At 41.4% G+C, this 15,729-nt stretch overlaps 1 long non-coding RNA gene across 1 annotated transcript in view; it reads right to left on the bottom strand.

Annotated features, from left to right (window-relative positions):
* Positions 1 to 15,174, bottom strand: part of LOC127569727 (uncharacterized) — a 199,829-nt gene extending 184,655 nt beyond the window's left edge. Inside the window, exons 1-2 of the long non-coding RNA XR_007956235.1 lie at positions 15,048 to 15,174; positions 2,256 to 2,371 (exon numbers count right to left, since the gene is read on the bottom strand). This is a non-coding gene — a long non-coding RNA (uncharacterized LOC127569727). The remainder of the gene's footprint in view (positions 1 to 2,255; positions 2,372 to 15,047) is intronic.
* Between the last annotated feature and the right edge of the window lie 555 nt (positions 15,175 to 15,729).

The raw sequence follows: 15,729 nt of genomic DNA, 5'->3' as shown, positions 1-15,729 counted from the left end.
CCATGGCTGTGAAGGTGACCATCACTCTTTAGTTATACTTGTCTGACTCCTTGTGGAGATTAAATTCTTGCAATTCCCAGTGTGTTACTAAATAAAGAAGGTCAGTGAACTCTTCTACACAAGAAGAGATCAATTTGATTCCCTCATTTCAGAAACAAGCAAGCAGAGCAGGCAAAAGGATGGCTTGGATTGCAGGTTTCTTTATAAAGTGATTGCATGAATATGGCCATGTAGGTGCCTCACATGAACTCATATCACCTGACAGGACATTAATTCCCTCAAACATGCAGCTGCCATGTGATACAGACAGTATGTCATGCAGTTGAACAATTCTGCAGTAGTTCTCCATGGCATCTGTATTTGACCCAGCACCACAAGGCATGGGCTATCAGTCCAGGACATGACACAACCCACACACGCATGCACTGCAATATAACAATAGGACTTGCCCTTCCCCAAGAAACATTATAGAGTACACCTCTTGGCATTCTTACATAATGTTCCCAATGCTTGAATTGCTCCAAAGATGACTGCAGATTCAGCCAAGTGGGTAACAGTATTTGTAACAGCATAATTAGTGAGCAGTGACAGTAATCTGAACCAGATTTCTCTATTTACCTACAGTCCTACAATTAATACCACTTTCTCCATCACTAACTGTCATCGACCTTTTTTTTAGAAAATGCAGAAATGATGATGCTCTTAGAAACCAATTATAAAATTTCTTTGCTTGCAAAGCCCATACAGTAGTAAACTAGTCACTTTTCTTGGTGTATGCCTTGTCCAATTTAATCTCACAATCTCATCCAGCCCCACCCTCATCTCCCCACCTGGTAAAATTACGGCAGGTATCTCAGGAAGTATCCATAACATTTCCAGACCTCTATACGTATGCATGAAATTGAACCCTCACCACTTACTTTCCAATAGGTAGAAACATCAAAACAACACGTCTCTCTTCATTGCCCAACATTCCCTAGGTCACAGATCATCCTTGTAACACTTCCATGAATCTTGTGGCCCACATCTTGTGGGGTACTGCTGGCATTTAATTTTTCCTCAATAGAAAACTAGAAATAGCTGGGTTAAAGGTGGGTGTTTGTGTACTTTGTCCAACAAAGACACCCCATTTAAGTTTTTAGGACACACTTGACATAAATCCAGTCATTTTGCTATGCGATGATATTCGAAAATGCTGTGACCAAAGGCCAAATCGCACAGAGAAGAGGCAAAGCAACATTGCAATTTGAGTCTATTTTCTAGGTAATCGACAACAAATATTTCATGAAGGCAAGTAAACAAGCAACATATATAGTCCTCTAGTTCTCTAATGTAATTTGCGTCAGATTTTGCTTGATGTTGTTTGTGTAAAGCATTTTGGGGCATTTTGCTTAGTAAAATTTGCTTTGTTAAGGAAGATAGTTGATTGGTCATGGTGAAGTTTTTGTTCCTTGTCCTCTTCCACTATCAAAGTGGTTGTGCGTTAAATGCAAAACCTGCATACACTGCTCTTGGAAACATCATGTAGAATCACAAGAGGTGTAAAGCACAGAACAATGCTAGTCAAACCAGTCTGTCTGCGTTGGCTCTCCATAGGAAATAGACTTTTAATGACACTCCCCTCACTTTTCCCTGTGACTCTCTTTTAAGTATTTATTCATTTAATGTTTAAAAGCTACTCTGCTTCTGCCATGTTTCTCTTTGGTTATTTCATTAACTGATAACTGTCTCTCCCCCCTACCATCTGTACCCTTGGATCTTCATGGATCCCAGATTTAGCGGAAAGATTCCAAGAGCCTGATGGATGGCTCTTCAAGCCTGCTGAAAGCACTTCTTAGCCATGTGCTTTCAGCAGGCTTAAAGAAAATAAATAAACTTCCTAAAGGAGGAAACATAGCCTGCACCTTTCTTTCAGATTAAGATGTAACACAGGAGGGTTAGTGGGTTCCTCAGACACTGCACTAGAAAGTTGCCAAGGCTAATCGTGCTGTGAGCCCTTTCCAGTCCTCCTTACAATTGCAACCCTGTCCAGACCCCAGCAAGAAATGACTGTGTTGCCGGTAGTTTGGTTTATGCTCACCCAAAATTGCCATTGCCTGATTGTGACAAGCTTCTTTAAGGCAGCATTAGACACAAGCATTTCACCAATTCTATTCAAAGCATGCCTGTGTCTAGAATGAGATTTTCTTTTTAAATGCCTGCTTCTTCATGCTTAAAGGAATATTTTGCACATGGTTAGAAGTATTTGGACCCACCTCCGATGGAAGTCTGTCCATCGCGAAACTGGAGCAGCCACTTCTTATTGCAATTCACCCAAACCTTGGTGTCAGTTCCTGTTGTAGTTCCCACATCTGATGAGGTCACCAACCACCTGATTTAATGAGAGAAATTAAGTCAGAAGAACATGATTCATGACCTTCAATTTTCACTCACAGTCATAAATCACACAGAAAGTCAGGAACAATATGCGAATAAAAGGTTCTGCTCTGTGACATCATTTTTATATGCACTGACTCCCACACATTGATTTACAGACACTTCCCTTTTGCAGATAAACAGCACTGATAAAGATTGCTGCATCTGTGCACCAGTGCCTGCAATCTGTGGTCCTAGTAAGCACTGCAACAATGGCCTGATTTCAGAACCTAGCTAGTTGGACAACTCCCTACTATGACCCAAAGCTGTGCCATTTAATTCTTTTCCCACCTCAATATCCCCCTTCCCTTCTTTTTCACCCATTTATGATTTCCTCCTTCCCTCTCAGTTTTCTGCCATCTCATGCACCACCCCCCACCACCCCAACCCCCATCCCTATATCATTCTCCATCTCAGTTTTGGATTGGTTTATTATTGCTACATGTACCAAGATACAGTGAATAGCTTTTGTTTTGCAGGCCATCCAGACAGATCATGCCATACATAATTACATTGAGGTAGTTTAAAAAAAAATACAGAATATAGTATTGCATTTACAGTGAAAGTGCAGTGCAGGCAAACAAATAAAGTGCAAGGGCCACGATGAGGTAAAACGGGAGATCAAGAGTTTAAAGAGTTCATCTTTTAATGTATGAGAGGTCCATTTCAAGAGTCTGATAACAGTGGGATAAAAGATGTCCTTGAGTTTGGTAGGACATGTTTATATCTTCTGCCCAATGGGAGAGGAGAGAAGAGAGAATGTCCGGGGTGGGAGGAGTCCTTGATTATGTTAGCTGCTTTTCCAAGGCAGCAGAAAGTGTAGATGGAGTCAATGGAGGGGAAGCTGGTTTGCGTGATGGATGGTGCTGCGTTCACAATACTCTGCAATTTCTTGTAGTATTGCAGTCTCCATGGCAGCCTGTTTGGCTGTTGTAGGGGGAGATCATTAAAAGTACTGACTTCCCCCGCAGATAGCACAGAATCAAAGTGACAGATATGACACTGGTAAGCTGCTACCCTTGAATGCACAAGATTCTGACAATTCCAAAAGTGCTACTGCAAAGACAGGATATCCCAAATTTAGCAATTTCCTTTCGATAATACCAGATTTGGCATTATGACATAATGTACTGTGTGTTAGCACAACAAAAATGGATGCATTTCAATGCCTGGGTTAAAATGTCTCTGTCAACTTCGGAGTCTTTCCTGTGTTACAATCTACCCCATTTAATATTCCCTGAATGGGTTACAATTTACAGATATCCTCCTAAATGTTGTCAAATAAATCTTCAAAAAACTTGTACCCCATCTGAGACATCCTCCAACTCTTTCTCATAGTTTTGGCATGAATAATTGCACTCATAATGGTGATCTGCCTTTAGCTGATTATGCCCCTGACTACTCTCCATCATGCATAACTTTAACCAACATCTACAGAGAACTCCCTACCTTTGTTATTTCATGCTTTCAAACTACCTGTTTCAAGAATGTGCTCAGAAGTCTTTGTGAGGTTCACACTCTTTGCCATCTAACATGGATATGATGGACCAAATGTCCTCCTCCAAACCTGTAAATTTTCATGAAACACTATTTCATTATGTCTCATGCCTCAACCACCAAATCTGTTGTACGTGTACATGAATGTGTGTGAACACTTTGGTTCCAAATACCACTGGCTGCAAGGTTTATTATTTCTCTATTTGAGCTCACCTGTAGTAAATTCCAATTCACGGAAGGCTGATAACCAGTTTGATTTGAATTTTATTTCCCTGTCCCATTCATAGGACAATTAGTTTTATAAAGTTTATTGCCTCTCATTTCCTGGTTGCTGTGTGAATACCAACTGTCTACTCTATAACTAGATTATTCTCTGTGGATAATTTGGTTCTCACTTGATCTTCAATTATACTGACCAGAAATCTATCCTTAATGAAATTGTATGCACAGAATTTGCATCTTTGATAGGACTTGTTTTCACAAATCTATTACATATTGATCAGTGATTTCCCCATAAGCTTCATGCCCTTTAGCCATATTAAGCACCTGACTTCCATAACATTTTTCTGAAACATGAAATACTGTATATTCTTCCACCTTGCCTATTAATACTTACAGTTTCTATTTACTCTTCCGCTACTCATAAAACACATTGAACATTTCTATTATCTCCTAGCTTATTCTTGGTCTGTTTCATCTCTGAGATCCATTGCAATTGCATTAGTTTCAAAACTTCATTTCCATTTTTTTGACACCTTTCCATTTTCCAAACTCCATTTGCATTTTGTGCTGGAATACTCAGCAGGTCCGGCATTATTCATGGAAAGAAAAACTAGGTCAATATTTCAGGGAAACAAAGGAATGCAGATGCTGGAATCGAGGTGAAAAAAACAAGACGCTGGAGGAATTCAGCAGACCAGGCAGCATCTGTGGAGAAAAGCAGACGGTCAACGTTTTGGGTCAGGACCCTTCTTCAGGACTGAAAATAGGAAAAGGGGAAGCCCAACATATAGGGGGGAGAAACAGAGCAGTGATAGGTGGACAAAAGAGGGGAGGTGGGGTAAGCACAAGGTAGTGATAAGGTAGATACAGGTAAGAGGTAGTAATAGACAGATATGGGGAAGGAGGGGAGAGCAGATTCACTGGGAGATGGGTCAAAGGTATGGAGGCAGGTGGCATGGGGGGAGGGGAAGAGAGGAAAAGGAGAGAGAAACAAATGGCAAGGAGAAAAAAGAGAGATAGGTTAGGAAAAGGAAGAAAAGCAGAGGCAAAGTCGATGGGGGGGGGATGCTGATTTACTTAAAGTGGGAGAAATCGATGTTCATTCCATTCAGCTGGAAGGTCCTCCCCCTGGTAAAACCCTGCCTCACCTGAAAGGACTGTTTGGGTCCCTGGATGGAGGTGATGGAGGTGGTGTAGGGGCAGGTGTTACACCTGTGGCGGGGGCAGTGGAAAATCCCTGGTGTGGGAGCAGGATGGGTGGGGAAGGAAGAGTGAACTAGGGAGTGGAAGAAAGAGTGGTCCTTGTGAAAGGTCCCTCTTCATGGGAGCAGATGCGGCAAAATCTTGATTACAGCTCCTCTCACCCTGTCTCTTGCAAGGATGTTATCACTTTCTCTCAATTTCTCCACCTCCACCACATCTGCTCCCATGATGAGGCTTTCCACTCCAGGACATCAGAGATATCCAACTTCTTTACTAACCTTGGATTCCCCCCGACTGTGGTGGAGAGAGCTCGCACCCGCATCTCCGCCATTTCCTGCAACTCCGTTCTCACCCCCAACCCTCCCAGACCCAACAGGGATAGGGACGCCCTTGTCCTCACATTTCAACATTTCATCCCACCAGCCCAAGTATCCAATACATCATTCTCCGCCATTTGCTCTATCTCCAATTGGACCCCACCACCAAGCATATCTTCCCCTCCCCACCCCTTTCTGCCTTTCGCAGGGACCACTCTCTCCACAAGTCCCAAGCTCACTCCTCCCTCCCCCCCCCCCCACCCCACTCCCACCCCGGGGACTTTCCACTGCCCCTGTCATAGGTGTAACACCTGCCCCTACACCACCTCCATCACCTTCATCCAGGGACCCAAACAGTCCTTTCAGGTGAGGCAGTTTTACCTTCAGCTTCCCTAATATTATCTACTGCATTCAGTGCTCCAAGTGTGGCCTCCACTACATTGGCAAAACCAAATGCAGACTAGGTGACCATTTCATAGAACACCTACATTCCATCCGTAACCTTGATCTGCATCTCCCTGTTGCCAGTCACTTTGACTCCCCCTCCCACTCCATCACTGATATGTCAGTCCTCAGCCTCCTCCATTGCCGAGAGAAATCCAAATGTAAGCTGGAGGAACAACACCTCATTTTTCGTCTTGGGACCTGACAGCCTAATGGGATGAACATCGAATTCTCCCACTTTAAGTAAACCGACTCCCCCCACCACCCCCCCCTTACCTCTTCTTTTCTTCCCTTTCGTAGCCTTTCTCTCTTGTTTCTCCTCGCCATTTTTTTCTCTCTCTCTCCTTTTCCTCTCCTCCCCTCCCCCATGCCACCCGTCTCCATACCTTTGACCCATCCCCTGGTGGATCTGCTCCTCCCCCACTTCTGTCCATCACAATCTCTTAGCTGCATCTACCTATCACCACCTTGTGCCCACCCCACCTCCCCTCTTTCGTCCACCTATCACTGCTCTGTCTTCCCCCCTATATATTGGGCTTCCCCTTTTCCTATCTTCAATCCTGAAAGAAGGGTCCTGACGCGAAACATTGACCATCTGCTTTTCTCCACGGATGCTGCCTGACCTGCTGAGTTCCTCCAGCATTTTGTTGTTAATATTTCAGGGCTTGAAAATGAAAAAAAAGAACTGTAGATACTGGGATTCTGAAATAAAAACAGAAAGTGATGGAAGTGATATTTCATAAGGACCTTTTGATAAGCTGTGGTAAATGTTCAAAGCTCTTTTGGCTTGGCACTGATTGCCACAATTTAAAAGTACGTAAATACAAATACAAATGATAGTAATACTTCAGAATCCCTTTTGGTGAAAGGACATTGACCTGAACTTACAACAAACTTACAAGTGTTAGTCACCTACAGGTGGTATCATTTTCTCTATTTATGTTACATAAAGTGCATGTACATGAAAATGACACAAATTGATGTGCACATGACACTGAAATCATGACAGAAACACAAATGTGACTCATGCCACAAAGTGGAATAGAAGCTGTAATAGTTCTTACGTGGTTTCAAACACAGTAAGACCTAAAAGTTGGAAATAAACTCCTGTAGTTCAAACAAAATAACTGCCAACTCAGAAGGATTGAGCCACTTTTCAAGAGTCCCTGCAGTCATCTGAGACAGATTTAGAACATTCACTTAAGTGAGGCCTTATGCACATTTAAGTTCCTACTCTTTGGTGAGTATGATCAGAGCAATGTCTTCAATGAAAATTCAAGTTTCCTCATGAGTGACTGTGGCCTTAAATGTTATAGCAAACCAAGAACACAGAGTGAGCAGTCTGTGCACATTGCATTGTCCTCAGTGTCAAAAACAAAGGAAGATTTACCCAATGGGAGTTTAAAATGAAATGCACTTGATTGGAACTCTTCATTGCGTACCTTAGACATTAAGTTTCACAATGATATACAAATACCCTTTGGATAAGGTGTGAAATTTCTTTCATAAAATCCAAAGAGAAAGTGCAATTGGAGCCCTATAATTTTTCACAAAGTAAATGGAATTCAATAGACATTTGACAATCTGTGTGTTCTGTTTACTGAACTCCTTAAGGACTGCTTTATACATGCAACACATTGTTGATATTGTTAAGTTCAATTGAAGTTGTGTCTGAGGGGAATTTAATGGCTAGGATGAGATATGTGCTATATTTGGCACAATTCCTATATAATCACAAAGGCTTTGTTTTTAATCAAAGTGGTTCAATTATGCTTAAAATAATGGAGAGTAAAATCCAGCAAGAAAACAGATGAATTTTGATTATATAAGAAGCTAACATTGGCGGATGAAGCATTCCAATTATAATTCCACATCTGTGTTTGCAAGCTTCATGGATCTGCAGTAAGCAGTTTGTGGATTAACAAGAGCCTTGGATGTCAATGTGCAATTCAATCTTATTAGTATTTGTATAAACCCCATGTCCCATCTTGTGTATAAATAACACAGAGCCTCTTCTGTTAAAGCAAAATACCTGCACCCTGCATTTCCACAGTGAGTCGCCTGGTCTTCTACCATGACGTTGCAACCAGTGACCTCATTTATAGAATTTCCCTAGCTACTCTACTGGATGCCCAGTTAATGAGAAGTCCCTCAGAATTAACTACATTGCTCATGGTGTTTATTTTATTGTGTTCCAAAGTTGCATCCATCCTGATTCCAAACTCACTCTGTGACTGTCACATTACCGCTCCAAGGTACTTGAAAGTAGTCAGTTATCAAACAAAAATCAGAATAGGTAAATAAGTTAAAGAAAAGTTGATAGTGAAGGGGTGTGTTACCTCTCACTGTGACTATCTCTAGAGAAAGACAAGCTCTCTGGCATATGCCACGCAAAATAATTTTATAACTTAAAGACATTACACAATATAATTCTTCAAGTGGCAGTAGTCCATATTGCAGATGCTACATATGTTGCATTGCTCTTTTAATAATGAAAAAATATATTTTAAAAAATCACACCTAGAATAACTGCCCTGTCTCTGTGTACTTTGTTTTAGCACAAAATCTTCCAGATGATGAGGTATGTCCTTCCAGGGATAGTTCTAACTGGTTGTAGTTCTCCCAAGGCCTGCTGTCAAGCTATGGTGTTCTTGCTCTGCAGGGTTATTGGTGCATCATCCCACATCTCCACATCTACTCCTTTCAGGCAAGCCATGGACTTCAGCAAGGCTTTTGATAAAGTGCCACACAGCAGTCTGGTCCAGAAATTCTGGGCACATAGGGTCCAAGGTATTTTGGCAAACTAGATCCAAAACTGTCTTGGTGATAGAAGGCAGAGGATTGTGGTGGAGGGTTGTTTGCCTGACTGGATCTCTGTAGCCAGTGGAATACCCCAGGGATTGGTGCTGGGAACTTTGTTGTCTGTCGTATATATATAAGTGACTAGGATAAGAATGACTGTGGTCTTATAAGTAAGTTTTTTGACAATACAAAGATTAGTGGAATTGTAGACAGTGAGGATGGTTGCTAAAGGATACAGAGGGCCATAAGTCAGCTGGAAAGTTGGGTGAAGCAGTGGCAGTTGGAATTTAATCTAGACTAGCGTGTGGTAATGCATTTTGGGTTGCCTAGTACTGGCTGCACATATACAGAAAATGGAAGGGACCCTATAAGTGTTAATGAATAGAGGGACCTTGGGGTGCAACTTCATAGCTCCCTGAAAATGGCAACATAGGTGGATAGGGTAGTGTAGAAAGCAGTTAAAGTGCTTGACTTCAGAGGCAGACGTATTAAGTTTAAGAGATGGGACATCATGTTGAAGCTGTATAAGACATTGATTAGGCTACGCTTGGAATATTAGTGTCATAGGAGAGACATAGAGTTGTACAGCATGGAAACAGGCCCTTCACCCAACTCGTCCAGGCTGACCTAGTTGCCTTCCTGAGCTAGTCCTATTTGCCTGCGTGAGGCAATATATCTCTAAACCTTTCCTATTTAAGAACCTGTCCAAATGCCCTTTAAACATTGTCATTGTACCCACCTCTGCCACTTCCTCTGGCAGCTTGGTCCATATAGCCACCACCCTCTGGTAAAAACTTGCCCCTCAGATCCTCTTTAAATCTTTCCTCTCTCACCTTTAACCTATGCCCTCTAATTTTAGATCTCCTACCCTTGGAAAAGGACTGTGACAATCCACCTAACCTGTGCTCCTCATGATTTTATAAACCTCTATAAGGTCAACCCTCAGCCTCCTTTGCCCAGGAAGATAGTCCCAGCCTGTCCAATCTTTCCAGAAAGTGTCATACCTTCAATATCTGTTGGGTTCAACTTCTCACTCACTGCCTTGTCTTTTGCTTGATCTGGTTTCATTCTGATCACCTCTGGTGATTACGTGTCTCATGAAAGAGATGTCCTTCATTGTGAACTTCAGCTTCTGCTCGTTCAATTTCAGCTGCTCCCTCCTGCATCTGCTCACTGGGGCTGTCAGCCTTCAATCATGGTCTACCTATTCTTTCTTTATTTCTCCTTCTCTAATGACTGAAAAGTTACATAAAATTGTCTTACCCCATTGAGATCTTCAAGCAACATTCAATCTTTTCAGAAACTTCTCTAGTTCTGCATTGATTCTAAATGGCATTCTTCACCAATGAAACCTACTGAACAGTGTGTTGAAGCAGGTTAAACACAAGCTCTCCTCATTAAGTTTTACGTGCCAGAACTGCCCTCTGTATCCAACACACTGAAGGTTTGTGCAGCATTCAGGTCTAATAAAATATTTCCATCATCTCCATCAGGTAGGACTCCTCTTCAGAGCTCCATTACCGTGTCTTGGGTTCAGGCACATTCTCAGCTTGCCACTTGAGTTCTCCACACACCCACTAGATATGCCTGTCCACTAAGGCTATTTTCTTTGCATTTCTCAGACTTTCCAACTTGGCTTTAAGCTCCTTTTTGGGAATCGCTTGGACATACCTGAGTGCATGTAGCAGCCCAGCTTCAGTACAGACTTACTGTATGTCAACAGCGCATGACTCATTGATTTCAATTTCACCATCTCAAGGTAGGTGGCTTGTTTCAGGAAGACATTACACATTGCTCCTGAGTCAGTTTAAGTGTGACTGGTTGTCCTTGCATCAGTATCTTAACATAGATACATTTAATGTATATTCCATCCACAGAATTGACCTTATTTTACAGTGAATATCTTCTGTTAACTGATGCATTGTAACTGGCCCTGTCTCTGCTTCTTCATGGCTCATCACATCCACTCCATGGACTCTCAATGTCCCCTTCATCATGTTCTGTTTGTGGAAATTATTTTCCAATCCACATCATAGACACTATTTCCCATAAGTAGGGCATTTCTTTTTCAGCCACATAATTCTTATAATAGCTAAACAACCTTGGCTGTACTTACGATTTTATGCCTTTTGTCTTATACTTCACTGCACTTCCTTCCTCCTGTTACCCATCCAGTGTTTCAACCCTGATCTTGAATAGCTCTGGGACTTTTAGTGCTGCATGCACTTTTCTGAAGTTGATTTTGTCTCGCATAGGAGCTCACGATGGGCACTTGGATTCCACAAATCCAGTTGCAGAGTGACATTGCAGGTAGTACAGCTACCACACAGCTCCAGGTACCTGGGTTTGATTTTAACCTAATGCTGTCTGTGTAGAGTTTGCACCTTCTCTTGTGATTGTATGGGTTTATCAGCTGCTTCAGTCATTAGGTAAATTGGCTATTGTAAGTTACCCCTTAGTGTAGGTGGGTCGTGAGAGAACCAGGGGTTGGGGGAGTTAATGGACATGGGTGAGATTACAGGGAAATAAATGGAGGAATAAGACTGATGGCACTGCTCTGACTGCTGGAAAAGACTTGGTGGGCCAAATGGTCTCCTTCTGTGCCATAAGGAAAAATTAAAAATAACTCAAACATTAATGTGTAGGGTTTAAAATCTGCAGAACTGAAATATTTGCTAACAATCTTAGCTCCATTAAGTAAGTATCAAAGGATTCTCTCTTCCCCTGCTTGTTAATGGCGAACTGTTTCATTTCCAGGCCGTTTGCAATGTACATTCAGCAGTGCCTCATTTGAGGACTTTATAACATGGTACAATTCTCTCCCCTTGTCAACGGTGAGTTACAATAGTGCATTTTCTTTTGCTGTTCTGGTCAATCTGCCAAATCATTTCAAAATACTCTTCCTTGCATTGTTTCCCTACTTTGGACAAATTAGTTTCCCTGGAGTTCTAGCAATTTGGGTGCCATGCCCTCATGTTATCTCAGTTGGGATGAATCACGCTCAACATTTGTTGTTCTCATTCAGGCACAGCATCTAATTTCAGAGTTGCATCAACCAGCACTTCCAACACCATGTCACAGTTCCACTCTTTCTAAGATACTGGAAAATAGTTGATATTTCAATAAAGTACCCCTGTTGTTTATTTAAGTGATAGAAAAACTCACTGTACAGGACAACATTCTCCAGAGAAACAGATAGACTCTTTGACAAGTTCTGCACCAATGTTGCAACATCATATAAAGCAATGCAATTCCTAAAGTTTTACCAACCTATATTACGTATAAGAGTCATACAGCACAGAAGCAGGCCCTTCGGCCCACTGTTCATGCCGACTATCATACTTATATACACTAATCACATATGGCTGCACTAGCCTTCTATACCATGGCTTTTCAAATGCCTGTCTAGATGTCTCTTAAATGTACTGATTGTATCTGCCTCCATCACCTTCTCCGGCAGTGTACTCCAGATATCAACCACTCCGTGTGTGAAAAACTTTCCCCTCTGATCTCCTCTAAACCTCCTCCCTGTCATCTTAAACCTATGCTCTTCTGTTTTAGAATTGAAAGTTGCTACCTATGTTACCGAGTCTGTTGCTAGCTGATGGTTTCTATGACAAAAAATTAAATGCCTGTATTGGAGAAGCATGGACAAACTACAACAGAAGTTGGGATGGATGTGCATGAATATTTTGCAATGTACTTTGTATAGAATGTACTCAATGTATAGATTGTATACAATGTACTCAAACTGAGCCACAGCTGGTATGAAATCCAGCTCCAAGTTTACTGATTTAGCTCTAGTTCATGGATGGTGTGCTTGAACTGTTTAAACTAAATGATATATTGTCAAGGATGAACTAGCAGCACCACACTATTGCAGGTATTAAGGGATTTACTACAAAAGAAAAGGCTTGAGAAAGAAAGTAAGTGTCCTTGTTTAATAACTACAGATCAGTCAGTTAGTAGCAAATACAATTTTGCTATCAATTATTCAGAATAAATGGAGCACTTAGGGAAACATAACCTAACTGAAAAGCGTCAACTTACATTTACAAAAGACAGTTATCATCAGAACAATTTAACAAAGTTATTTGATAAAGTAACAAAAAAAAGTAAACAAGGAAAAGAATGTAGATGCAGCATACTTATATTAGCTAAGTCATCTGACCAGGTACTTCATGGAAAGGTTGAGATATATAGTGCAAAACTGCATTCTTCACTGTCCTTTTTTTTTAGGCATTATGTGAATGTACACCTTTGTGTGATAAGTTGCATAGCATGCCACAGTTGTGAGGGCATACTATAGGCACAGTGAATTACTGCCAGAAATACACTGGTCTTGATGTCAATCCAAGTGCAACACTGATTTAACAGCAGCACTGGCATTTTATAGCACAATGCTTCCTCTTTAAGCTTGTACGTCTGAACATACATTCAGCATTGGGAAGTACACTGTCCTCCACCACCTCCAATACCTGTCAACACCATGCAAAAAGAAGATCCCTTTGGGCTCCCAGGAGTCACCGCTTGCCATTTGTGTTCCCACCTCTCAAGTTGCCACTTTCCACGGTAGTCAGGTGTGTCATTTTGGGAGACTGTAACCTGACACTGAATGTGTTTTCTGACACATTCTGTGATTTTGAATGTTCAGGCAGAAATAAAGCGATCACCAGAGATTGTACACCAATGCCTGAAAAGTGATTTGGAGACAGATGGCTCAATATTCAATGGATAGACAATTTAGTGTTACATTGGATAGTTGGAGCAATGAACTGTCGTTTTTCCTACTGAGATGCCTATGTGCAGGATAAAAATCTGTAAGTGTGGTTGGAATTTGGAAGCAGTAGGGAAGTTGAGGTAAATTATGAGTGATTAGGTGGCAATAAGCTTGGGTTTCATGAAGTTCCAAGGGCATATGCAGAAATTAAGACTCAGTAAGGTCAGGAGATCCAGGATGTTCAATTCTGGGGTGGGGGCCATTGAGGGGTGGATGGTGGTTGAGGGTTGATGATGGCTTCAGCGAGTGAGTAGGAGAGAGAAGGAGGAGTTCTGATTTCAATGCAGCAGGTAGGACAAAGTATATCTGAAAACTAAGTGGATTAAGAGCACATTATCAGATGAATAGTGGCAATAGAAATAATGGCAAAACAGTGATGAAATCAAGTGCTGCAACCTAAACACATGAGCATTGACAATTAGATTACAAACCTTTTCTCAAACCCTGCCCAAGGGAGGTGTTAGTGGAAGCATCCTTAATTTTCTTGATGGCTTCATGGCCCCAGAAAGTATGAAGTTGAAACACAGAACTGTTTTATTACTGCATTTTAAATAGAAGGTTTAACCTTTTTAAAGAACATTTCCATTATTCATATTCTATTAGTTTATAATTGTGAAATCTGCATTATAATAGCCTGAGCAAGACCTACTTCCTGGGATTTCGTTCTGCAAGACACTGGCAAAGTAGTTTGTATTTCCCAGATGGGAATTGAATGAAGGTGATCTTAACATGTAAGTAATCTTTCTAAATGATGCTTCAAAATTAGTACAAATACTTCAAATGCAGCTCTTAATTCATTTTGTACAGAAACTATTTAGCAAAATTGAGTTTGAAAGCAATTTTGCAAGCAATTTACTGTACAAAACTGAATTAAAAATTTAAATTTATTATTTTGCATGGGCAAGAACTCAAGATATCATTGTGCACTGCAATTCTGACAAAGGCTTACCATGGGAGTAGAGTGTTCACTGACTGCAGAATATTTAGTCACTCTCTATTGGCTCAGATTTTATAAGGTCAGTGCGTCACTGCCCCTTCTGATTGCCTGCAGTATCCCAAAGCTACCCAAAGAAAAGCTCTTCATACCAGAATCATAACCGTATTGCTCAGCTGAGCTGTTCTTACCACATTATAAAAGAAAAGTTTGCAATAACAATTGATAACAGAAGGGAGGCATAATTACGTTTAGCTACAAACCTGATAATGGAAGGCTTGAGAAAGAAAACCTTCACTGCTTGCATTCCTTAACAATTGAGGATATGCAGTAAGTTCTCCCCTTGTTCAATTTACTATATGTAGTCTCTCAGAGAAGTTCTTATTCATTTCTCAAAGGAATAATGCTTTAAAATATAAACAGCAATTTTTACCTTCCGTTCAGCGATGGAAGACCGTACAGCATAATTCCAGTAAGAAGTCTGTGAGACCAGCAGCAACTTCACCTGCTGTTACGGCGTTGGAGGGAGGTGGGTTGCAGGGGAGATGTAAGGGGGCTGAAAATCCAGAAGGATACATTAAAAGGAAAGGTTGGTGTACAGATACGAGGCCAGGTTTTTTGTGGGGCTGAAGCAGACACAAGCCTCCAGCCCCACTCCTACCCTATATATTACTGGCCTTTTGTTGTTACAGTCACTGGCAGTCCCTTTAAGGACTGCTGCTTTAGCCATTCATCTGCTCCTTTCATTTATACCTGAACATTTCACATGGTGTTGTACTTAAAACTTACATGTGTAAACAATCACCTTTCAGCCTGCTTGAGACAGGCATGATACACGTTCCATTTTGAGACAAACATAAGTGTAGCAGCAGGTTGCTTTATATATGCACAGGGCAACCAATGTTCCCATCCTTCATATTCTTGCCATTCACTGCAGTGTCTTAAGTTGTTTGATCATGGGGGCTTATCAATGCTAGGCTCACTCAGCCTTGCCGAGGTTGGTGAGCAGCAATCAAGGGAAATCAAGGGGCAGCACGGTAGTGTATCGGTTAGCGTAATGCTATTACGCCAGCGACTGGGGTTCAATTCCCGCCGCTGTCTGTAAGGAGTTTGTA

Source organism: Pristis pectinata, chromosome 4 (assembly GCF_009764475.1).
Source record: "Pristis pectinata isolate sPriPec2 chromosome 4, sPriPec2.1.pri, whole genome shotgun sequence".
NCBI classification, from domain to species: Eukaryota; Metazoa; Chordata; class Chondrichthyes; order Rhinopristiformes; family Pristidae; genus Pristis; species Pristis pectinata.
This window is presented reverse-complemented; position numbering and strand designations above follow the sequence as displayed.